Raw genomic sequence first — 25,934 nt, 5'->3', positions numbered from 1 at the left:
AGGAAGGATTCTTTAAAAAAAAAAATTTTTTTTTAATGTTTATTTTTCAGAGAGACAGACAGAGCATGGGCAGGGGAGGGGAAAAGAGAGAGGAAGACACAGAATCCGAAGCAGACTCCAGGCTCTGAGCTGTCAGCACAGAGCCCGACGTGGGGCTTGAACCCACAAACTGTGATATCTTTACCTTCTCTTTCTTTTTTTTTTTTTTTTTTTTTTAAGTTTACTTACTCATTTTGAAACAGAGAGAGAGCCGGCATGAGCAGGGGTGGGGAGGAACGGGAGGGAGAGAGAGAATCCCAAGCAGGCTCATCGCTGTCAGCACAGGGCCCCACCCAGGGCTCGAACCCACGAACCACTGTGAGATCACGACCTGAGCCGAAATCAAGAGTCGGACGCTCAACCTACTGAGCCACCCTGGCGCCCCTGCCTTCTCTTTCAAGAGCCGACTTTGTTCCCACATGACACCTTCCAGAAAACTTATCTCCATGATCTTTATTGCCTCCAAAAAGCTCACAGACCGCGTACGACTTTAATCTTTTGGATTTTTGAAAGGGTTATTAGTTGCAAAGTGAACCTTCCGAGTTTAAGAAGGCTTGTCTTTGCCATTCAGAGCTTTTACCTTCCCAAATGTTCTCCTTGGTTCTACACCCCATGTGAGAAACCCCCAATTCCACACCCAGGGTGGCTCTCTGCGACGGCATTCATCGCTATGCATTAAAGGTAGCCTTGTCTCAGTACACAAGGCCCTGCCCTCCCAGATAAGCCAGGCAAACAGGCCACCAGCGCCCTCAGAGACATCCACACCTCCTTCAAGATTCGGTGGCTAACGTACTCGGCCGCTTGGAGGTTCTGATTCAGTGGCTGAGGACGTGCGTCTGGAGCCAGAATGGCTGGTTCAGGGTCAGCTGTGCCTCCGAGAGCTGTGTGGCTCAGCAACTTTCCTTGGGTCTCGGCTTCCCCGTCAGTGAAGTGGACGTGACGACAACATCCAGCCGATGCGTTCACGGTGAGGACTAAGTGCGCTGGACACGTGGGCAGTGGGCGCCCAGCCCAGCCCCGTTAGCCGTCTGGAAACGACAGGAGTCTCCTTCTGCAAGAGCGCGGGTTTGGGTTTGGGCTCTGCTTTTGCTTCCATCGCCTTCACCCGTGTGGTTTCTGAACTCCCTCATTCCACTTCCGTGCGGATTAAAGTTCAGGACGTGTGTGCCACGGCAGCAGGCAATCCTCGATGCCAAATCGTGTGCTCTTTACAGGGAGAAACTCTGTTCTGGGAGCAATGAAAGTAGCCCTTTTATAAATCCTCCTCAGGCTATTTTCAGATTAGTCAGCTAGCCAATGAATGCACAATTTGATATTCTGTAAACAAATTTGTCAAAGACATTTCCCCGGATGGGCGGCAGAGTTCCAAGGGCGGGAGGCAGATGTACTCAACTGCAGACATCAGCAGCGGCAGAGTGGGGAGCGCAGCAGGGTGGGGGGGCGCAGAGGGGTGGGGGACACAGTGGGGTACGGGGGCGCAGCAGGGTGGGGGGCACAGAGAAGTGGGGGCACAGCAGGGTGGGGGGCACAGAGAAGTGGGGGCACAGCAGGGTGGGGGGCACAGAGAAGTGGGGGGCACAGTGGGGTACAGGGGCGCAGCAGGGTGGGGGGCGCAGAGGAGTGGGGGACACAGTGGGGTATGGGGGCGCAGCAAGGTTGGGGACACAGTGGGGTACGGTGGCGCAGCAGGGTGGGGAGCGCAGAGGAGTGGGGGACACAGTGGGGTACGGGGCGCAGCAGGGTGGGGGACACAGTGGGGTATGGGGGCACAGCAGGGTGGGGGTGTGCAGAGAAGTGGGGGGCACAGTGGGGTACAGGGGCGCAGCAGGGTGGGGGGGCGCAGAGGAGTGGGGGGCACAGTGGGATATGGGGGCACAGCAGGGTGGGGGAGCGCAGAGGAGTGGGGGACACAGTGGGGTACGGGGCGCAGCAGCAGGGTGGGGGACACAGTGGGGTATGGGGGCACAGCAGGGTGGGGGGGTGCAGAGAAGTGGGGGGTACAGTGGGGTACAGGGGCGCAGCAGGGTGGGGGGGCGCAGAGGAGTGGGGGGCACAGTGGGATATGGGGGCACAGCAGGGTGGGGGGGCACAGAGGAGTGGGGGACACAGTGGGGTACGGGGGCGCAGCAGGGTGGGGGACACAGTGGGGTACGGGGGTGCAGCAGGGTGGGGGAGCGCAGAGGAGTGGGGGACACAGTGGGTACGGGGGCACAGCAGGGTGGGGGGGCACAGAGGAGTGGGGGACACAGTGGGGTATGGGGGCACAGCAGGGTGGGAGACACAGTGGAGTACGGGGGCACAGCAGGGTGGGGGGCACAGAGGAGTGGGGGACACAGTGGAGTACGGGGGCACAGCAGGGTGGGGGGGCACAGAGGAGCTGGGGGTGCAGCCGCCTGCAGCTGCTGGCTGTTACTGCTCCCGCTTCCTCCACGCCGCCAGTCCTGCCTGTGGCTTCACCTGCCCTGCCAACTGCCGGCCCTGGGAGACGTCCAGTCCGGCTCTGTGCTGCTGCCCCAGGGCGCAGCAGATTCCATACACATTCCGCTCAGTGGGGGTTTCTGGCCATCTGGGATGGTGGTACATACTCAGTCACCCATTTACTCGACCGGCGTTTCGTGTGCCCGCTGCATGCGACGTGCCTGACTTTGCAAGGCAGCAGTCTCCAGACAGGGGCACGCGACGACTTTCCAGGGGTTCTCATCGAGGGGAATCGGTTTATACATCCTTATCTTGTATCTGTACTCCCCCCCCCCCCAGGTTGTTCTGCCTGGGAACAACTTTCCTCCTCACAAGTGTCCTTTGTTCTGCTTTTTTATTATCATTATTTTTTATTTATTTATTTTGAGACAGACAGAGGGAGCATGAGCAGGCAGGGGCAGAGACAGAGAATCCCAAGCAGGCTCCACACTGTCAGCACAGAGCCCGATGCAGGGCTCGAACTCGTGAAACTGTGAGATCATGACCTGAGCCAAAATCAAGAGCTAGATGCTTAACCGACTGAGTCCCCCAAGTGCCCCATCCTTGTTCCATTTTTTAAAGAAAAGCACATCCCTCACACATCCTGAAATTCTCTATAGTGCACTGACTGGGGCTCTAAAATCTTCCAGTGACAGCGGGACACTTCTAAATACCGGCATATCAGTAAAGACTAGAATATCGGTCAGAATCTCACCAGGAAAACAGAATCCACTGGAAGTATTTGCTGCAGAGGGAATCAATTCAGGGGACTGGCCGCACAAATACAAGACGAGCTGAGCTACTAAGAGAAACTGTGGAGGAGGACAGAGAAGCCACTGTTGGAAGGTGCCCACCAGCCTGCACTGAAGAAACAGAAGAAGCCTTGGCCAGACCACAGCCCTGGGCCAGCAACCCCAGGAGGGAGCCGGAGCTGTGAGCCCGTTCAGTGGGGACTGGAACCACCAAGGGATGCCACCCAAGTCTGTGAGGGAGAGAGGCAGGAGGAGAGAGGAAGAGAGATGGAGGGAAAGAGAGAGAGAGAGAGAGAGAGAGAGAGAGAGAGAGAGAGAGATGAAATAAACCCAGGCTCTTCCCATTCACCAGCCCCCATTGGGAATCTACCAAATCACTTGGTAATTTTATTCTAGTAGCTAGACTGAAAAGAGTGATGGAACCACCTGTAAAATATCAATATTTACAAGAACCTAGGAATTACTTTGCAACTTTTTAAACTTACGATAAAACTTTTGTATGTTCACTTTTAAAAATGTGAGGGTGTATGTGGTTTTCCCAAATTCCTTTAGGAGGTACGTGAGTAAAAAGTTCCTAAAGACCTCTGTGCTGGGAAATATGAAGATAGGCTTTCCCTCCTTCAAAGGGTTCCCAGACCAAGGAGCAGAGGAGGAGGGACTGAACCAAGGATAACTAGGTTCATCCTCACTATGCCTCATAGACACGCGATCCTTACAAACACCTACGAGGCCACATCTACTTTCCAGACTTAGAACAGGGGCTCAGGGGCTCAGTAAGCTGCCTAAAGTCAAGTCTGAAGTGATAGAACAAAGTTTACAACCAGACGTGTGGTGTTTAGCATCACTCATCGTCACGGAAATGGACATCAAAACCACAAAGAGGCAGCCCCTCACTTCCGTTAGAATGGCTGTCACTAAAAAGACAAAACATAACAAGTGTTTTTGAGGACGTGGAGGAAAGGGGACCCTCGGGCACCCCTGGCGGGGATGTGAATTGGTGCAGCCACTATGGAAAACAGGACGGAAGTTCCTCAAAAAATTAAAAATGGAGTCAACTGTACTTCATTTTAAAAAGAGAGAAATTAAAACTAGACCTACCATATGACCCGGTAATTCCACTTCCGGGTGTTTAAACGAAGGAAACAAAAATACTAACCCCAACAAGATTAATGTACCTCCATGCTCACTGCAGCATTATTTACAACAGCCAAAGCATGGAAGCATCCTAAGTGTCCACCGATAGAGGAGTGGATAAAGAAGATGTGGTCTATACGTATCCTGAAATATCATTCAGCATTAAAAAGAAGGAAATCTTGCGATCTGCGACAACATGGGTGAATCTTGAGGGCATTATGCGAAGTGATGTAAGGCAGGGAAAGACAAATTATCATATGATCCCACTTCCATGGGGCATATTTTTTTTAATCTCACAAATACAGAGAATATATTGGTGGTTGCCAGAAGCAGGGGCAAGGGGGTAGGCAAAATGGGTAAATATGGTCAAAAGGTACAAACTTCCAGGTAAGTCAGTCTTGGGAATGGAACGTACAGGGTGGTGACTGCAGTTAACAATGCTGTATTGCATATTTGAAAATTTCTAGGAGAGCAGATCTTAAAAGTTCCGATCACAAAGGAAAAAAATAACTCTGTGTGACGATGGATGTTAAATAGACTTGCTGTGGTGATCGTTTCACACAATACACAAATATGGAATCATTATGTTGTGCACCTGAAACCAATATAATGCTCTATGTCAATTACATCTTTTTCAAAAAAAACTCAGAATTTCCTAACTCTACAATTTCTTGTGTAGGGCAATCACTCCCTGATTTCAAAAGCACAGAAGCAGTATGTTATAAAATATGCCCTTGACCAGCATTTCCCAAACGATAACATACATACAAATCACCTGAGACTCTTGTTAAAAAGCACATTCTGATTCCGAAAGTCTGATGTGGAGGTCTGAGATGCTGCGTTTCAAAAACGTTCCCATGTTTAGGGACCACACTTTGAATGGCAAGCCCCTTAAACTGTGGGCAGGAAACGTTCTTGGGTGGACACCCCCTAAGAGAAAGACACTTTGATCAGGCATCCCCCAACAGGTATATACTTGTTTACTTACAAACTGTATATACACATACATATGCTATTATATACAGTTACACTGTATATAACTGTATACACTGTATATAAACTGTATACACGTATTCCGACCAGCAACTAATGTGACTAGACACACTATCCAGTTAGGCCAAACTACACTGTCGCAATAACAGCTATAAATCCTCATTTGAATAATTTTCTTGGTGATCTCGAATTTCTGGGCCAATCTCTTGTCCAACAGGATTAGGTCATCACTACTTTTTTACTCAGCTAAGAAAATTCGCATACACGGAGTAGTAGAAACAGTATCAATTCTACTGTTTTCTTAATGTTCATTCACACTTTTATTTCTTAGTATAATGGTTGATTTCGGTTTTTTAACCCACTTATCTATTTTGTGAAGGTTAATTTAGTTAAAACTAGATAACGTAAAAAACTTGAAGATGGTGGCGTAGGAGGACGCTGGGCTCACCTCGTCCTGATCGCTTAGATTCCACCCACATCTGCCTAAATAACCCAGAAAACCGCCGGAAGACTAGCAGAACGGACTCTCTGGAGCCAAGCGTAGACCAGAGGCCCACGGAAGAGGGTAGGAAGGGCGGAGAGGCGTTGCGCGCTCCACGGACTGGCGGGAGGGAGCCGGGGCGGTGGAGGGGCAGCCAGCCCACCCGGCAAGGCAGAGCCCCCCGAGTCTGGCTTGCAAAAGCGGAGGGGCCGGACGGAGTGTGTTCCGACAGCAAGCGGGACTTGACATCTGGAAGGTTATAAGCTAACAGCTCTGCTCGGAGAACGGGAGGGCTGGAGGACAACGGGAGGGAGAGTTGTTGAGCCCCGGACGACAGAGCTCAGCTTGGCGGGGAACAAAGGCGCTCGCCAGCGCCATCTCCCTCGCCCATCCCCCAGCCAAAATCCCAAAGGGAACCAGTTCCCGCCAGGGAACTTGCTTGCTCTGCACAAACACCCAACGCTGTGCTTCTCCGGAGCCACCCCTCCGGCAGCGGGTCTGACTCCCTCCCGCTGCCACAGGGCCCCTCCTGAAGTGGATCACCTAAGGAGAAGCGAGCTAAGCCTGCCCCTCCTGCCCCCGTGCACCTTGCCTACCCACCCCAGCTAATACGCCAGATCCCCAGCAACACGAGCCTGGCAGTGTGCAAGTAGCCCAGACGGGACACGCCACCCCACAGTGAATCCCGCCCCTAGGAGAGGGGAAGAGAAGGCACACACCAGTCTGACTGTGGCCCCAGCGGTGGGCTGGGGGCAGACATCAGGTCGGACTGCGGCCCCGCCCACCAACTCCAGTTATACACCACAGCACGGGGGAAGTGCCCTGCAGGTCCTCACCACGCCAGGGACTATCCAAAATGACCAAACGGAAGAATTCCCCTCAGAAGAATCTCCAGGAAATAACAACAGCTAATGAACTGATCAAAAAGGATTTAAATAATATAACAGAAAGTGAATTTAGAATAATAGTCATAAAATTAATCGCTGGGATTGAAAACAGTATAGAGGACAGCGGAGAATCTCTTGCTACAGAGATCAAGGGACTCAGGAACAGCCAGGAGGGGCTAAAAAATGCTATTAATGAGCTGCAAAATAAAATGGAGACGACCACAGCTCGGATTGAAGAGGCAGAAGAGAGAATAGGTGAACTAGAAGATAAAATTATGGAAAAAGAGGAAGCTGAGAAAAAGAGAAAAAAATCCAGGAGTATGAGGGGAAAATTAGAGAACTAAGTGATGCACTAAAGAGAAATAATATACGCATAATTGGTATTCCAGAGGAGGAAGAGAGAGGGAAAGGTGCTGAAGGTACTTGAAGAAATCATAACTGAGAACTTCCCTGATCTGGGGAAGGAAAAAGGCATTGAAATCCAAGAGGCACAGAGAACTCCCTTCAGACGTAACTTGAATCGATCTTCTGCACGACATATCATGGTGAAACTGGAAAAATACAAGGATAAAGAGAAAATTCTGAAAGCAGCTAAGGATAAACGTGCTCTAACATATAAAGGGAGACCAATAAGACTAGTGACCGATCTCTCTTCTGAAACTTGGCAGGCCAGAAAGGAATGGCAGGAAATCTTCAATGTGATGAACAGAAAAAATATGCAGCCGAGAATCCTTTATCCAGCAAATCTGTCATTTAGAATAGAAGGAGAGATAAAGGTCTTCCCAAACAAACAAAAACTGAAGGAATTCATCACCACTAAACCAGCCCTACAAGAGATCCTAAGGGGTTCCTATGAGACAAAGTACCAGAGACATCGCTACAAGCATGAAACCTACAGACCTCACAATGACTCTAAACCCATCTTTCTATAATAATACTGAATGTAAATGGACTAAATGTGCCAACCAAAAGACACAGGGTATCAGAATGGATAAAAAAACAAGACCCATCTATTTGCTGTCTACAAGAGACTCATTTTAGACCTGAAGACACTTTCAGATTGAAAGTGAGGGGTTGGAGAACTATTTATCATGCCACTGGAAGTCAAAAGAAAGCTGGAGTAGCCATACTTATATCAGACAAACTAGGCTTTAAATTAAAGGCTGTAACAAGAGATGAAGAAGGGCATTATATAATAATTACAGGGTCTATCCATCAAGAAGAAGTAACAATTATAAATGTCTATGTGCCGAATACGGGACCCCCCCCAAATATATAAAACAATTACTCACAAACATAAGCAACCGTATTTATAAGAATGTGGTAATTTCAGGGGACTTTAATACCCCACTTACAACAATGGATAGATCACCTAGACACATGGTCAATAAACAAACGAGACCCCTGAATGATACATTGGATCAGATGGACTTGACAGATATATTTAGAACTCTGCATCCCAAAGCAACAGAATATACTTTCTTCTCGAGTGCACATGGAACATTCTCCAAGATAGATCACATACTGGGTCACAAAACAGCCCTTCATAAGTATACAGGAATTGAGATCATACCATGCATACTTTCCAACCACAATGCTATGAAGCTTGAAATCAACCACAGGAAAAGTCTGGAAAACCTCCAAAACCACGGAGGTTAAAGAACACCCTACTAAAGAATGAATGGGCCAACCAGGCAATTAGAGAAGAAATTAAAAAACATATGGAAACAAACGAAGATGAAAATACAACAATCCAAATGCTTTGGGATGCAGCGAAGGCAGTCCTGAGAGGAAAATACATTGCAATCCAGGCCTATCTCAAGAAACAAGAAAAATCCCAAATACAAAATCTAACAGCACACCTAAAGGAAATACAAGCCGAGCAGCAAAGACACCCCAAACCCAGCAGAAGAAGAGAAATAATAAAGATTGGAGCAGAAATAAACAATATAGAATCTAAAAAAACTATAGAGCAGATCAATGAAACCAAGAGTTGGTTTTCTGAAAAAATAAACGAAATTGATAAACCTTTAGCCAGGCTTCTCAAAAAGAAAAGGGAGATGACCCAAATGGATAAAATCATGAATGAAAATCGAATTATTACAACCAATCGCTCCGAAATACAAGCAATTATCAGGGAATACTATGAAAAATTATATGCCAACAAACTGGACAACCTGGAAGAAATGGACAAATTCCTAAACACCCACACACTTCCAAAACTCAAACAGGAGGAAATAGAAAGCTTGAACAGATCCATAACCAGTGAAAAAATTGAATCAGTTATCAAAAATCTCCCAACAAATAAGAGTTCAGGACCAGATGGCTTCCCTGGGGAATTCTACCAGACATTTAAAGCAGAGATAATACCTATCCTTCTCAAGCTATTCCAAAAAATAGAAAGGGAAGGAAAACTTCCAGACTCATTCTATGAAGCCAGTATTACTTTGATTCCTAAACCAGACAGAGACCCAGTAAAAAAAGAGAACTACCAGCCAATATCCCTGATGAATATGGATGCAAAAATTCTCAATAAGATACAAGCAAATCAAATTCAACAGCTTATAAAAAGAATTATTCACCATGATCAAGTGGGATTCATTCCTGGGCTGCAGGGCTGGTTCAACATTCACAAATCAACCAACGTGATACATCACATTAATAAAAGAAAAGATAAGAACCATATGATCCTGTCAATCGATGCAGAAAAAGCATTTGACAAAATTCAGCATCCTTTCTTAAGAAAAACCCTTGAGAAAGTCGGGATACAAGGAACATACTTAAACATCATAAAAGCCATTTATGAAAAGCCCACAGCTAATATCATCCTCAGTGGGGAAAAACTGAGAGCTTTTTCCCTGAGATCAGGAACACGACAGGGATGTCCACTCTCACCGCTGTTGTTTAACATAGTGTTGGAAGTTCTAGCATCAGCAATCAGACAACAAAAGGAAATCAAAGGCATCAAAACTGGCAAAGATGAAGTCAAGCTTTCACTTTTTGCAGATGACATGATATTATACATGGAAAATCCGATAGACTCCACCAAAAGTCTGCTAGAACTGATACATGAATTCAGCAAAGTCGCAGGATACAAAATCAATGTACAGAAATCAGTTGCATTCTTATACACTAATAATGAAGCAACAGAAAGACAAATAAAGAAACTGATCCCATTCACAATTGCACCAAGAAGCATAAAATACCTAGCAATAAATCTAACCAAAGATGTACAAGATCTGTATGCTGAAAACTATAGAAAGCTTATGAAGGAAACTGAAGAAGACACAAAGAAATGGAAAAACATTCCGTGCTCATGGGTTGGAAGAATAAATATCATTAAAATGTCAATACTACCCAAAGCTATCTACACATTCAATGCAATCCCAATCAAAATTGTACCAGCATTCTTCTCGAAGCTAGAACAAGCAATCCTAAAATTCATATGGAACCACAAAAGGCCCCAAATAGCCAAAGTAATTTTGAAGAAGAAGACCAAAGCAGGAGGCATCACAATCCCAGACTTTAGCCTCTACTACAAAGCTGTAATCATCAAGACAGCATGGTATTGGCACAAAAACAGACACATAGGCCAATGGAACATAATAGAAACCCCAGAACTAGACCCACAAACGTATGGCCAACTCATCTTTGACAAAGCAGGAAAGAACATCCAATGGAAAAAAGACAGTCTCTTTAACAAGTGGTGCTGGGAGAACTGGACAGCAACATGCAGAAGAATGAAACTAGACCACTTTCTCACACCATTCACAAAAATAAACTCAAAATGGATAAAGGACCTGAATGTGAGACAGGTAACCATCAAAACCCTAGAGGAGAAAGCAGGAAAAGACCTCTCTGACCTCAGCCGTAGCAATTTCTTACTTGACACATCCCCAAAGGCAAGGGAATTAAAAGCAAAAATGAACTATTGGGGCCTCATGAAGGTAAAAACCTTCTGCACAGCAAAGGAAACAATCAACAAAACTAAAAGGCAACTGATGGAGTGGGAAAAGATATTTGCAAATGACATATCGGACAAAGGGCTAGTATTCAAAATCTATAAAGAACTCACCAAGCTCCACACCTGAAAAACAAATAATCCAATGAAGAAATGGGCAGAAAACATGAATAGACACTTCTCTAAAGAAGACATCCAGATGGCCAAAGGCACATGAAAAGATGCTCAACGTCACTCCTCATCAGGGAAATACAAATCAAAACCACACTCAGATATCACCTCACGCCAGTCAGAGTGGCCAAAATGAACAAATCAGGAGACTATAGATGCTGGAGAGGATGTGGAGAAACGGGAACCCTCTCGCACTGTTGGTGGGAATGCAAACTGGTGCAGCCGCTCTGGAAAACAGTGTGGAGGTTCCACAAAAAATTAAAAATAGACCTACCCTATGACCCAGCAATAGCACTGCTAGGAATTTACCCAAGGGATACAGGAGTACTGATGCACAGGGGCACTTGTACCCCAATGTTTATAGCAGCACTGTCAACAATAGCCAAATTGTAGAAAGAGCCTAAATGTCCATCAACTGATGAATGGGTAAAGAAATTGTGGTTTATATACACAATGGAGTACTACGTGGCAATGAGAAAGAATGAAATATGGCCCTTTGTAGCAACGTGGATGGAACTGGAGAGTGTGATGCTAAGTGAAATAAGCCATACAGAGAAAGATAGATACCATATGTTTTCACTCTTATGTGGATCCTGAGAAACTTAACAGAAACCCATGGGGGAGGGGAAGGGAAAAAAAAAGAGGTTAGAGTGGGAGAGAGCCAAAGCATGAGACTCTTAAAAACTGAGAACAAACTGAGGGTTGATTGGGGTGGGGGGGGGGGGTTGGGTATTGAAGAGAGCATCTTTAGGGATGAGCACTGGGTGTTGTATGGAAACCAATTTGACAATACATTTCATATATTTAAAAAAAGAATGACAGAAAAAATATATATATGGATATACATACACACACACACACACACACACACACACATAAAGACGCTCTCATGAAAATATGTAATCATGGGGCACCTGGGTGGCTCAGTTGGTTGAGCGTCCGACTTCGGCTCAGGTCATGATCTCACGGTCCATGAGTTCCAGCCCCGCATCGGGCTCTGTGCTGATGGCTCAGAGCCTGGAGCCTGTTTCAGATTCTGTGTCTCCCTCCCTCTGCCCCTCCCCCGTTCATGCTCTGTCTCTCTCTGTCTCAAAAATAAATAAACGTTAAAAAAATTAAAAAAAAAAAAAAAGAAAGAAAATATGTAATCAGGGAAATGCAAATTAAAATAACAATGAGATACCACTCAACACTACTGGAATGGCCCAAATCCAGAACACTGTCGATACTAAATACTATCAGGGATGTGGAGCAACGGAAATAGAAATTGTCTCATTCATTGCTGGTAAGAATGCAAAATAATACAGCCACTTTGGAAGACAGTTCAATGGTTTTTATACAACTAAACATACTTTAACCATATGATCCATCAGTCATGGTCCTCAGTATTTACCAAAAGGAACTGAAAACTTATATTCACCCAAAAACTTGCTCACAGATATTTATAGCAGCTTTATTCATAACTGCCAAAAGCTGGAAGCAACCAAGATGCCCTTCAGTAGGCGAATGGATAAATAAACTGTGGGACATCCACACAATACATTACTATTCAGCTTTAAAACGAATGGACTACCAAGCCACGAAAAAGAGGTGGAGGGCCCTCATATGCACCAAGTGAAAGAAGCCAATCTGAAAAGGCTACATACCGCATAATTCCAACCATATGCCGTTCTGGAAAAAGCAAAACTATTGGTACAGTAAAAGGATCAGTGGTGGCCACACATAGAAGTGGGAAGAGAGATAAATAGGCAAAGCACAGAGGACTTTTCAGGCAGTGAAAATACTCTAAGATTACAGTGATGGATATACATCATTACACATTTGTCCAAACCCATAGAATCTACACCAAGAGTGAACCTTAAGGTTAACAATGGACTTTGGGTGATTATGACGTATCAGGGTAGGTTCATCCTTGGTAACAATGTACCCTTCTGGTAGGGGATGCTGATAATAGGAGACGCTATGTGTGTGTGAGGAAAGAGAACATTTAGGAAACATCTGTACCTGTCTCTCAATTTTACTGTAAACTGAAAGCAGTTCTTAAAACCATAAAGCTAAATAAAACTTAAACTAAAAAAAAAAGTAAAACGAAATAAAAAAGAAATAAATAAAACTAGATAATGTAATCTGCAAATCTACTTAACGCTGCACACAGACCGCAAAAGGGACAAGGGTGTGGGGGGGGTCTCTCTTCCCCCACGCCCAGACGTGACCTCCCACTGCTGCCCCTGAGTATCTCAGTCCAGAACACTACAGTAGACCAAGTGAAGTTGTGTGTGGCTACCCTTTAAGCAAAATTACAAAAGCTTCGTTTCTGTCCCATCCTCTACCCTCAAAGGAATTTTATGGGCCTCCCCAGGGCACCCACTCTGGACACAGCCCACGAGAAAAGAGGCTCCACATATCCTGCAGGAACATAAAAAACAAGAGATCGTTTTCACAGTCAAAGTGCTGCTGCCTTCATGATCAAATGCATGTTCAAACAGTTTAACAAATGCATAATTAGTAAAAGAAAATATTTTATATGGGATTTTTTAACTTTTTTTTAACGTTTATTTGTTTAGAGAAAGAGAGAGAGCACATGTCTGAGTAGGGGTGGGGCAGAGAGAGAGAGGGAGAGAGAATCCGAGCAGGCTCCACGCTGCCAGCGTGGAGCCCAAGGCGAGGCTCAACGTGGGGCTGGAACCAGGGCTCAGACTCAAGAACCGTGAGATTATGACCTGAGCCGAAATTAAGAGTCAGATGCTGAACCAGCTGAGCCAGCCAGGCGCCCCAGGAACATAAAAAACAAGAGATCGTTTTCACAGTCAACGTGCTGCTGCCTTCATGACCAAATGCATGTTCAAATGCAAAATCAGTAGAAGAAAATAATTTATATGGGATTTGTTTAACCCTTTAAAACTACACTGCACACAAACACACACTGAACTTCTCCCTCTCTCTCCCACTGTGCAAACTTCCAACTGAATCCAAATGAAGTACTATATTTGAAACGACAGAACATTTAGTATAGGTGTTAATTACAACACAAAATCAGACCTATTTCAGATAATCTGCCACTGCCTGTCCATAGATATCTGGCAGGGAAATGTTTTCCAACAGTTTAGAAATCCTCTGAATGTATGTTGCTCAAAACTAATATATTTTACAGAAGACCATTTTGATTTCTCTTTTCGCGAGCCAGCGAGGACAACGCTCCCAGTTACCATCCCCGAACTATGTTTCTCCACTGCCTTCATTCACTTTTTCATCTAGCGGGTACTCACCGAGCGTCTCCCATGTGCCAGACGCCACTCTAGGTGCGGGAACACAGCAGAGAACAAGGCTTCCTCCCCGAGTTTACACGGCAGTCGAGACGGACGAACAAATGACCATGTAACGGAGTGATGATGTTCAGAAGGACAGAAGTCAGAATAAAGAGGGCAGAGCGTGCAGGGGTGCTACGGATGCGTGGGCAGACAGCGCCCTTCCGAGGGCCCCCTGGAGCAAGCTGCACACCACACACAGGGGGCGTCCTGCAAGCAGAGGGGACACAGGCAAACGGGGACGGGAAGACGGCAGATACGCCTGAGGAACAGCAAGGAGGCCAGCGGTCGGCACGTGAGGAGCTAGGGGGCGAAGCACTGGGGTGATGGGAGCCGGTGGAGAATTGTGAGCAGAGCAGCAATGCTGTCCGAATGAGCTTCCAAAGGCTCCCCCCGGCTGCTGTGTGGAGAAGACGCTTGGAGGGGCAGAGTACGATGTCACCGGCAGTCTGGCCCGTTGGGGAAATGGGCCCAAGGCCCAACGGTGGATCGCAGGCTCTTCCCAGGAGCTCCCTCGCCCTGCACACTTCCCATGGGCTCCTCGCCTGCACAAGCCTCTTGCAAATAAACATTCACTTCTCTACCAGATTCCCTTTCTAGAATGCGCAGTTCTAAGAAGGGCCCCCAGAACTAAAGGCACGTCATGCCCCTGCTCAGAGCCCTTTTCACCTGTACCACAGCTGCTACTCACTGTATCTCCTCGCAGACTCAAAGCGCCTGCAAGGCAAGCACTGTACTATATACATCACGTTTATCTCTGCAACCATGACAGACGCAGAGTACCTGATGCATAATGGTCACTCAAAATATATTTTCCAAATTATTTAATGCACACACGTACACACACACACGCGCGCGCGCACACACGTGTGTGTGTTGGGGGTGGGTGGGTGGGTGGGTGAAGGGTGATAATGTTTTTGAAACAAGTAGTCTCATTTCCTTACTTGTAGACCAGAACCAACCCCAGGGCTTCAGGTACATTTGGGTCATCTAAGATGACTTCCATCAATGTCAGTATCCAAATGCATGCGCTCGCACGATGGTATTTAAAAATACAATTCGGAAGATTTCAGAATCACCAGCCCTGCATGTAAATTACACACAAGTGTTGCAGGTTTCTTATTTCTCACAGGTCCACTCCAGATTCATTTCCTCACTTTCCTCTACTCCCAGTACCAACATGAGTAAAGGAGTTTGCTGGAATAGGAATAGACCGTACTGCTAAGACACAGGAACAAACACAGCACAGAAACAACCCTCAGAGGCACCTCGCAGCTCTCACAGAACAAACAAGCTTCAGGCAAGAATAAGCTCTCATCCTTTTCAGAATGTGTTTTAACTTGCAAATAAATGATCATTGCATTTAACAGCGATATTCCTCTCCTCTTTGGCAACTGATAAACCCGGCTGCACACAAAAAGGGGAAATTTACATCCAAAACTAAATGAAACCACATTAAACAGGCAACTGAATATTCTGATTACAAAAATCAAGGTAAGTTTTCTCTACCCAGTGGTCTCGTATGAATAGAAAACAAGTACTTGTAATAAGGACAGGTTTGATAATGAAATTTTAACACCCAGCAGGAGGTTTAATTTTAATGTATCTGTCTGAGATTTTGCTGTAAAATGAATCAACTGGCTAAAGACCGACCTCAGGGGTGGTTCAGATATCCTCAAGAAATGCCGCACAAAGAATGAAAGTTCTCTGTAGCAAAATTAAACTTCATTTTTACAAGTCTCTTCTCCCTACCACTGCTTCGCATTTTAATGTTAAGCATACCCTCTGGGCAATTTATGTTTTTAATATTGCTCTTCTCAACAGAGGTGATCAAACCCACTGCTTTGGGGAATTCTATCCAATATTGCTAAACTCCCAGATACGCTTTCTGGGAAGAGGGTCCCTGGTGATCCTGACAGGAGTACTTAGCCCCGTGGGGTTGGCTCTGGCCAATTAGCAGAACGAGCCTCACTCCCTGAGCTTAGAGCCAAGACCAGGGCACAGCAAGAGCCACACATTCCTCCCATGTTGTACCTGGACCCCAAGGAAACAAGGGCCGGCTAATTTCCACCTGTATCCAAAAACCGGAATGGCGTCCTGTGCACGGGGGAACCTCTGCCTAACGTTAGGTTAGCATGTACATTTTTGTCTGGAGTTTGAAGACCAGTTAAAAGCACTTCCCATCCCTTCTTTGTCCAGGTAGGGACTGCCAAAACCTTCACGCAGATTTTAAGCCAGAAGGCAGGGTGCTGTGCACAGACTCTGGCCAAACGTCGCTGCCTGTGGGCATTCATCCAATGGGTCCCTGCTGGACAGAAGGGGGATGCTCTCCTGTTCTTAATGCCCGCTTCGATGACCATAAAAAGATGAATTTCTCTCCAGTTAATTTTCTGTAAACACCTGAGGTTTCCATAGAATGGAGTCCTCCTGGTGCTCTCCTTACCTCTACCCACCTCCTCGCTCTGGGATTCGCATTCCACATGCAATGTGCTGACTGCTGTCCTCTTTAAGTCCTGCTCATAAACCATGACTGCACGTCGTTTCCTGAATTCGGTGGAATGGGAAGGATGCAGGCCTCACTTAAAATTTTCTGATGCGGAAACATTTAGAAAAGGTTTCGCAGAGGGCGCAGAACTTGAACTGGGTCTTGGAAACAAATCAAGGATAGAGAGGAGAATGAAAATGGCATTCCGGAGAGAAGAGCATGGGGAGCAAAACCGGGTCGAGGCAGCATGAGGCACGGTTAGAAAATAAGCAGGGAAATCTGGCTGGAGCAAAGGGTTCATACATGGAAACGAGTGAGGGAGAAACTGGGAAGAACTGATCCCGGTGGAACCGGCACAGAAGCATCCCTGAGGCAGCGCAGGGTTTTCTGAGCTTGCTCTCATTCCAACAGTCTGTGTCCCTGGCTGATGGCAGCATGACCGTTAAGCTGAGTTTCTGTTTCCTCTATGGACTCTGTATTATGCCCACTTGTTTTCCTACTAGAGGCTCTGTGTTGAGCTGGCTTTTTGGTACAGCTGTTTGCTTGTACCATATTCCTCTGTGGCTCTGGACCAAGCGGGCTTCTGTGAACTTCTGCCGTACTTTCTGCCTGTTCAGCTTTCCAAACAAGCTGATATTAGAGACAATGAATTCCTAGCTTCTCCCTTTGGGAGAGCCAGGTGTCTTATTTTACTGACTTAACACTCTCTTTGAATCTTTCAAATGACTTTCGTCAACTTTGGCAGCATATTTTCCATTTAGTTAACCATCAAAGGTCAAAAGAAGTATTTGGAAAACAAATAAAATGCTATTATCTCCAGGAATATATGCATTTATGCAGTCACCCAAAATGCATATTAATTGTGCACTATGTTACAGGGTCTGTGCTAGAGACTAGGGATACACGTGTAACATTCTCCAAAATACACTAATCAATAATCAATTTATCTTATTAATTAATAAAAACAAACTTGTTAAGGCCTTAAATGTCCCATAATAGGTAACGTAACATTTCATCCTAAAGCAGCAAAATACACACTCTTCTCAAGTGCACATGGGACATTCTCCAGGATAGATCATGTTAGGTCACAAAACAAATCTTAACAAATTGAAAAATATTTACATCATATAAAGCATCTTTTCCAACTACGATGGTATGAAACTAGAAATCAATTATAAGAAGAAACCCAGAAAAACCACAAATGCATGGAGATTAAACAACATGTTACAGAACAAACTACTGGGACATAGAATAAGCCAAAGAAGAAATCAAAAAACACCTAGAGACAAATGAAAACAGAAATAACACATACCAAACTCTGTGGGAAGCAGCAAGAGTGGTTCTAAGAAGGAAGTTCATAGCAATAGAGGCCTACCTCAAGGAACAAGAAAAATCTCAAACAATTTAACTGTATACCTAAAGGAACTATAAAAAAAGAAAAAGAAAAAGAAAAACAAAGCCCAAGTTAGTAGAAGGAAGAAAATAATAAAGATGAGAGCAGAAATAAATGAAATAGAGACTAAAAAGACAATAGAAAAGATCAATGAAACTAAGAACTGGTTCATTGAAAAAACACACAAAATAAGTAAACCTTTAGCTAGATTCAACAAGCAGAAAACAGAGAGGGCTAAAATAAATAAAGTGAGAATGAAAGAGAAGTTATAGTTGATACCACAGAAATACAAAAAATCATAGGAGACTGCTATGAAAAATTATACATCAACAAACTGGACAACCTAAAAGAAATGGATAAATTCCTAGAAACATACCATCTTCCAAGACTGAATCATGAAGAAATAGACAATCTGAATAGACTGGTTACTAGTAAGGAGACTGAGTAAGTAATCAAAAACCTGCCAACAAACAAAAGTCCAGGGCCAGATGACTTCACTGGTGAATTTTCTCAAACATTCTGAGAAGATGGAAACTCTTGAAGAAAAAAGAAGAGAGAAAGCATCCAAACTCATTTTACAAAGCCAGCATTTCCCTGATATCAAAAACAGACAAGGACACCACAAAAAAAGAAAATTACAGACCAACATCCCCAATGAACACAGATGCAAAACCTTCCACAAAATATTCACAAACCAAATTCAATAATACATTTAGAGAATCATACACCATGATCACGTGGGATTTATTCCAGGGATAGAAGGATGGTTCAACATCTGCAAACCAATCAGTGTGATATACCACATTAACAAAATAAAGATAAAAATAATATGATCATCTTAATAGATGCAGAAAAAGCATTTGACAAAATCCATTCATCTATGATAAAAACCCTCAACAAACTGGGTATAGACAGAATGTACCTTAACATTATAAAGGCCATGTATGAAAAAGTCCACAGCTAATATACTCAATAGTGAAAAGCTGAAAGCTTTTCCTCTAAAATCAGAAACAAGACAAGGATGCCCACTCTCCTCACTTTTATTCAACATATTACCAGAAGGCCTGGCCACTGCAAGTAGGAAGAAGAAGAAAGGAAAGGCATCCAAATTGGAAAGGAAGAAATAAGATTATCACTATTTGTAGATATAATACTATATATATAGGATATCCTGAACACTCCACCAAAAAAACCGTTAAAACTAATAAATGAACTCAGTGAAACTGCAAGATACATAGTTAATTTGCAAAAATCTGCTGCATTTTTATATACTAATAATGAACTATCAGAAAAGGAAATAATCCCATTTACAATTGCATCAGAAAAAAATAGGAATAAACTTAACCAAGGATATGAAAGACCTGTACAATAAAAAACTATAAGACATTAATGAAAGGAACTGAAGAAGACACAAATAAATGGGAAGATATTCTGTGCTCATGGACTAGAGCAATTAGTATTGTTCAAATGTCCATACTACCCAAAGCAATCTATACATTTAATGCAATCCCTTTGATAGGGAATTTTGATAAATTCCAATGTCATTTTTCATAAAAAATGAACATATAATTCTAAAATTTCTATGGAACCACAAAAAGACCACAAATAGGCAAAACAATCTTGAGAAAGAAAAACAAAGCCAAAGGTATCATGCTCCCCGATTTCAAATTATACTATAAAGCTATACTAATCAAAATAGTGTGGTACTAGCATGAAAACAGACACATAGATCAATGGAACAGATGAGACAGCCTAGAAATAAACCCATGTATATATGATCATTTAATTTTCAACAAAGGAAAAAAGAATACAAAACGGAGAAAAGAATCTCTTCAATGAATGGTATGAGGAAAACTAGACAGCTACATGCAAAAGAAAGACTGGACCGTTATCTTATGCCATATGTACAAATTAACTCAAAGATTTGAATGTAAGATGTGAAACCATAAAACTCTGAAGAAAACATAGGCACTTAACTCCTTGACCTTAGTCATTTTTTGATTACTAAATGTTTTTTGATTACTAAGTAACGGATCTTAGTAATTTTTTTTATTTGATTCCAAAGGCAAGGGAAACAAATGCAGAAATAAACAAATAGGATTGCATCTAATTAAAAGCATCCACATGGTGAAGGAAACCACCAACAAATTAGGAGACAGCCTACTTACTAGAAGACATTTGCAAGTCATATATCAAATAAGGGTTTTAACATTCAAAATATACAAATAACTCCTACAACTCAGTAACAAAAAGTAAACAATCCAATTTAAAAATGTACAGAATATCTGAATGGACATTTTTCCCAAAAAAGGCATACAGTCAACAGGCATATGAAAAGATGATCAACACCACTAATCATTAGGGAAATGCAAATCAAAACCAGTCCCATGGTGGGACTGCCCTTCTCAATCAAGTGTGCCTCAGTCCCAGTGTGGTATGCCCCCTCCCCAGAAGACCAACAAAGGTCCCTGCCCACATCTCCCAGCCAGAGAGTTCTGCAGGGCCTCAGTTCTGGTGGACGTGGTGTCAGGTCTCATTTCACATGCAGACCAGAGCACACCTAGTTAAAACTCACCACATTCAGGCCAGGGACCAAACAGTTCCCATAGAAGGCAAGGAGAGCCTCTGCAGACCACTAGCCTGAAGGATAGAGCAACCAAAACACAACAGCAGAGCACACACCAGAGACACTCCCTGAAGTGCCAGGCCCTGGGCACTACATGCCCTCTTCTTCATTAAGCCATTGCTTTCAGGAGCAGAAGACATAACTGGCTTTTGTAACACAGAGAAGGAAGCAGAGACTAATAAAAAATGCCAAGATGGAGGAATTTATCCCAAATGAAAGAACAAAGTAAGGCCAAAGCCAGAGATCTAAGCAAAATGGATATAAGTAACATACCTGATGGAGAATTTAAAGAAACAACCCTAAGGATGCTCACTGGGCTTGAGAAAAGAATAGGAGACATCAGGGAGACTCTTACAATAAAGATAGAAGAGTTAAAAAAGAATCAGAGATGAAGAAAGAGTACAATAAACAAGACTAGAAACAGGCTTGATTCAATGAACAGCAGGCTGGAAGAATCAGAGGAACGAATAAGTGATACAGAAGACAAAATAATGGAAAATAAAGAAGCCGAACAAAAGAATTATGCAACACGAGAATAGACTTGGAGAACTCAGTGTCTCGATCAAACATAATAACATTCATATTATAGGAGTCCCAGAAGAAGAAGAGAGAGAAAATGGGGCAAAAAAAATTTATTTCCAGAAATAATAGCAGAAAATTTCCCTAATTTGGGGGAGAAAACAGACATCCAGATCCAGGAGGCACAAAGAAAAAAATCTTAAAAGCTGTGAGACAGAAGAAGTCCTTAACTTACAAGGGAAAACCCATAAGGCTAGCTGGAGATTTCTCAACAGAAACTTGGCAAGCCAGAAAGGCCTGGCATGCTATGTTCAAAGTGCTGAATGGGAAAAAATCTGTAGCCAAGAGTACTCTATTCAGAAGAGAAGAGATAAAGAGTTTCCCAAACAAAGACTAAAGGAGGTCATGACCACTAAGCCAGAAATATTAAAGGGGACTCTTTGAGTGCAAAGGAGAGACCAAAAGTGACAAAGACAAGAAAGGATCAGAGAAAATCTCCAGAAACAATGACAAAACAAGTAATAAAATGGCAATAAATACCTATCTATCAATAATGACTTTGAAAGTAAGTGGACTAAACATTCCAATCAAAAGACATACAGTGTCAGAGTAGATTAACAAAAAACCAGACCTATCTATGTGCTGCTGACAAGAGGCTCATTTTAGACCTAAAGACACCTGCATATTGAAAGTGAAAGGACGGAGAAACATTCATCACACAAACGGATGTCAAAAGAAAGCTGGAACAGTGATACTTGTATCAGACAAACCAGACTTTATTCTTCTCATATTGCTTTTATCTTACTTTGGTGTCAGGGTAGCACTGGCCTCATGGGAAGATTTTGAATGAGTTCCACCTATTCTGTTATTTGTAAGATTTTGATAAAGACCGTCATTAATTATTTTTTTTTAATGTTTGGTAGAACTTGCCAATGAAACCATGTGGTCTTAGGCTTTTCTGGGCTGGAAGATTTTTTTATTTCTAATTTAACTTCCGCTGGTCTAAGAATATTTCCTATTTCTTGGAGTCCAGATTCATAATTTAATCATGGTAACTTGTGAGCTTTTAAGAATTAGCTGATTTTTTCCCCAAGTTATCTGATTTGTTTGTTAGTATATGATTGTTTAAAGTAATCTATTATCACACTATGTATTTCTGTGGTTACCTGTTGTATTCTCTCTTCCATTTCTCATTTTGGTTTTTGAGTCTTCTCTCTCTTTTTCTTAATGTAGTTAAAGCACTGCCAAAAATTTTTTTTGAAAAGCTGGTCATTTCTTTCCATATCATGTTATTGTTTATTCTGGTCTCTCTCCTATTTACTTCTGATTCTTCTTTTTTATGCCTTCCTCTACTAAGTTTCAGCTATGTTTGTTCTTTTTCCAACTGCTGTGGTGCAATGTTGTTTATTTGAACGTGTTTCTCTTAATAGAAGCATTTACAGCATTAATTTCACTCTAACATCTGCTTTTGCTGCATCGCATAGGTTTCGTAATATTGTATTTTCTTTTTCTTTTGTTTTGAGACATACTTTGATTTGCTGTTTGATTTCTTATTCGGCCTGTTGCTTGTGCAGTAGTGTGTTGTTTAATGCTTACATGTTAAATATTTACCAAAAAAATGTAAATTGATACAGCTACTATGAATAACAGTATGGAGGTTCCTCAAAAACTTAAAAATAGAACTACCACATGATCCAGCAACTCCACTACTGGGTGTCTATCCAAGGAAAATGAGAATACTAATTCAAAAAGATATATGCTCCCCTATGTTCACTGCAGCATTATTTACTAAAGCCAAGATTTACAGACAACCCAAGAATCCATTGATAGATGAATGGATAAAGAAGAGGAATGAATAAAGAAGCCATAAAAAGAATGGAATCTTGCCATTTGCAGCAACATGGTTGGATCCTGAAGGTATTATACTAAGCAAAATAATTCAGAGGAAGACAAAAACCATATGATTTCACTCATATGTGGAATCTAAGCAACAAAACAAAGCAAAATCAGACTCATAGATACAGTGAACAGACCGGGGGTTGTCAGAGGGGAGGGGAGTGAGGGGTGGACACAAAATGGGTAAAGGGGATCAAGAAATACAAAATTCCAGTTATAAAATAATTAAGTCACAGAGATTCATGTACAGCATGGAGAATACAGTCAATAATTGTGTTAACTTTGTAGGGTGACAAGTAGGGTGACAGCTAGATGTATCAGGGTGATCATTTTGCGATGGATAAAAATATCAAACCACAATGTCATGCACCTGAAACTCACAAAATATTGTATGTCGATGATGCCTCGATTTTTAAGAGAGCTTGTTAAAAAAATAAAAAAGACATGTAGCAAAGGCCAAAATAAAAGAGGGTCACCATCACCAATGAAAAATTGCTACGAATCACTCCGCCTGTAATCTAGCCCTCCAACCCTCTTTGGTTCAAAATCATCTTTTTAAATATCTTTATGGGCACACTTGATTTGAGACCTTATAAAATTCTCTAGTGAATATGAGCAACATAGGTCAGGCATCCAGACCAGAGCTTTGCCAACTCTGACACAACTGATATTTTAGGTCAGAAAATCCTTTGTGGGAGACTGGCCTTTGCCTGGGTTCGACTAGGCCCACTATACGTGGGTTTTTCCCAGCATAGTACTATTAATGTGTTTTCCTCATGATTTCCTCAATAACGTTTTCTTTTCTCTGGCTTGTTTTATCGTAAGAATACAGTGCACGGCACACATAACACACAAAATATAACCTAACCATTTATGTTGTCGGTAAAGCTTCTGGTCTACTGCAGGCTATTAGTAGTTAAGTTTGGGGAAATCAAAAGTCACAGATGACTTTTCAGCTGCACTGGGGGATGACAGGCCCCCAATCCCCACAAGTTCAAGGGTCAACGGTATGTATTAGTCTCTTGCCAGACTAGACACCACTGAGTATAATTTATTTCTTTTGACTCTGACAGCTCTTACGGTAGCTAAAATTAGTTTCCGGTACAGCAACTGTTGTCATTCAGTACTATAGATATAAAACACCAATATCAAATCAATACTGACTGATCCCCAGACATACTAACCATGAGTGGCTTAGGAAGGATGGAGCCTCACCTCCATGCTTCCCATGTAACATCGCTTTAAACCACTGTTTACGTACTAGTCTATCCCATCAGGTGGTAATTTCTTGGAAAACATGAAACCAAATTGTATTTGGTAAATATCACAAAGCTCACATTTAATACATACTTCCACAGCTGAACTAAAAAAGGAGCAGGCAGCAGGAAATGCAGATCGAAGACAGAGTGTGCAAAGGAACACTCTGCTGAGGTATCTGAGCATTATCCTGCGGGGTTATATAGGGGGCTGTCAAATATACGAGGGCTGAGCCCAGCCAAGGCAGAAGGCCCAGATAAGTAAATGCCAGTGTGTGTCCGACGAGAAGGCCTAGATGAACCTTCCCCTCCCGCTCTCCCAAGGCTGAGCGGAGCTGACAGCGGACGCCCAGGTGCAGGAGCTATACGGGGCCCGGCTGGCCTTAGGAAGCATAACTCCAAAGTGGCATCGATCTTCAGGGCAGCTGCCTGGTTTCCTCGGACAGTGCAGGTGGAGGAATCAGGCCACGTAGGGAGGGCAACGAGGCCTGCCCTGTGAGACCACCCTACCAACTGCTTATCAATTCCCTGGCATTGGCCAGAGCAGTAATGAGACCGAGGACACGGTGCAAATAATAAACAAGGAAGACAGTGACACAATCAAAAGAAGTGTTAAAAGTCTCAAGTTATCTTTAATGTCTTCTAGAATCTAACCGAGGCCTGATATCCCACTGAGTCCTTCTCCTGACTCCTTCTCGGAAGTGGGTCCTTTTGCCTTTTCTTTGGGACCAGTCACTATCACTCTTCCCTCTCAGGGCTCCTGTGCCCCCTGTCTCTTCCTTCTGGCAGAAAAAAAAAAAAAAAACCTGTAGATTCCACCCCCATCCCCATTTCTCCAACAAGGAGAATGAAAATGCCACCAAAAAAACCTCAAATGACACTCACTCTATTTACAGAAACACCAAACCGTTCATGCCTATTTCAATATATTCCCACTTTACAAAGAAAGTTACCCTAGGTGAGTTTCTGGCAGGTTCCTCTTGCCATCCTAAAGACAGCCCAGTGCGATGGCTTGAACAGGATCTAAGACAGACATCAACCCTTCCACACCATTCCCATCTTAAACAATGAGAACCATAATGAATCCGGCCCTCCGTGTTTGGGCAGACAACATTTTCATTCACCAAATACTTACTAAGCCCCATTACGTGCAAGGCATTTTGTCAAATAATTCTGAAGTAAATGAGACACGGATCACCCCACCGAAGAAGCATAATGTCCAATATGGAAGAGGCACAATGTCCAATATGGAAATAACGTGTGTTTGTAAATAACCCCACCGCAAGGTAGAAGGACGAATCCCCTGCAAGGCATTGATGGGGTGCTATGGAGCTAGGAGCTTCACAGACTATCATTTCGATTACGTCTGCCTTTTAGGAAGATGATGAGTCCTAATACCCTTTTCCTATTAAAATTCATTGGTTTTGTTAAGTATGCATTTTCTTAATAAATGAAAGACTGCTTTGTTTTCTGAATGCATAACAAGAACCGCTTCTATGTGAAGCGGAAGAAGACATGGGTTCTTCTGACAAGGAGTCTATTAAAAATCCACCGTAAGTGGCATATTATTTGCACATTT

At 43.3% G+C, this 25,934-nt stretch overlaps 1 protein-coding gene across 1 annotated transcript in view; it reads right to left on the bottom strand.

Moving 5' to 3' along the window:
- The window catches only part of MTUS2 (microtubule associated scaffold protein 2), a 565,789-nt gene that overhangs the window by 511,075 nt on the left and 28,780 nt on the right, over nt 1-25,934 (bottom strand). The window contains 1 exon segment of the mRNA XM_042941853.1: nt 805-1,267. The gene's annotated coding sequence lies outside the window, so the exon portion shown is untranslated.

This window comes from Panthera leo, chromosome A1 (assembly GCF_018350215.1).
Source record: "Panthera leo isolate Ple1 chromosome A1, P.leo_Ple1_pat1.1, whole genome shotgun sequence".
Taxonomy (NCBI): Eukaryota; Metazoa; Chordata; class Mammalia; order Carnivora; family Felidae; genus Panthera; species Panthera leo.
This window is presented reverse-complemented; position numbering and strand designations above follow the sequence as displayed.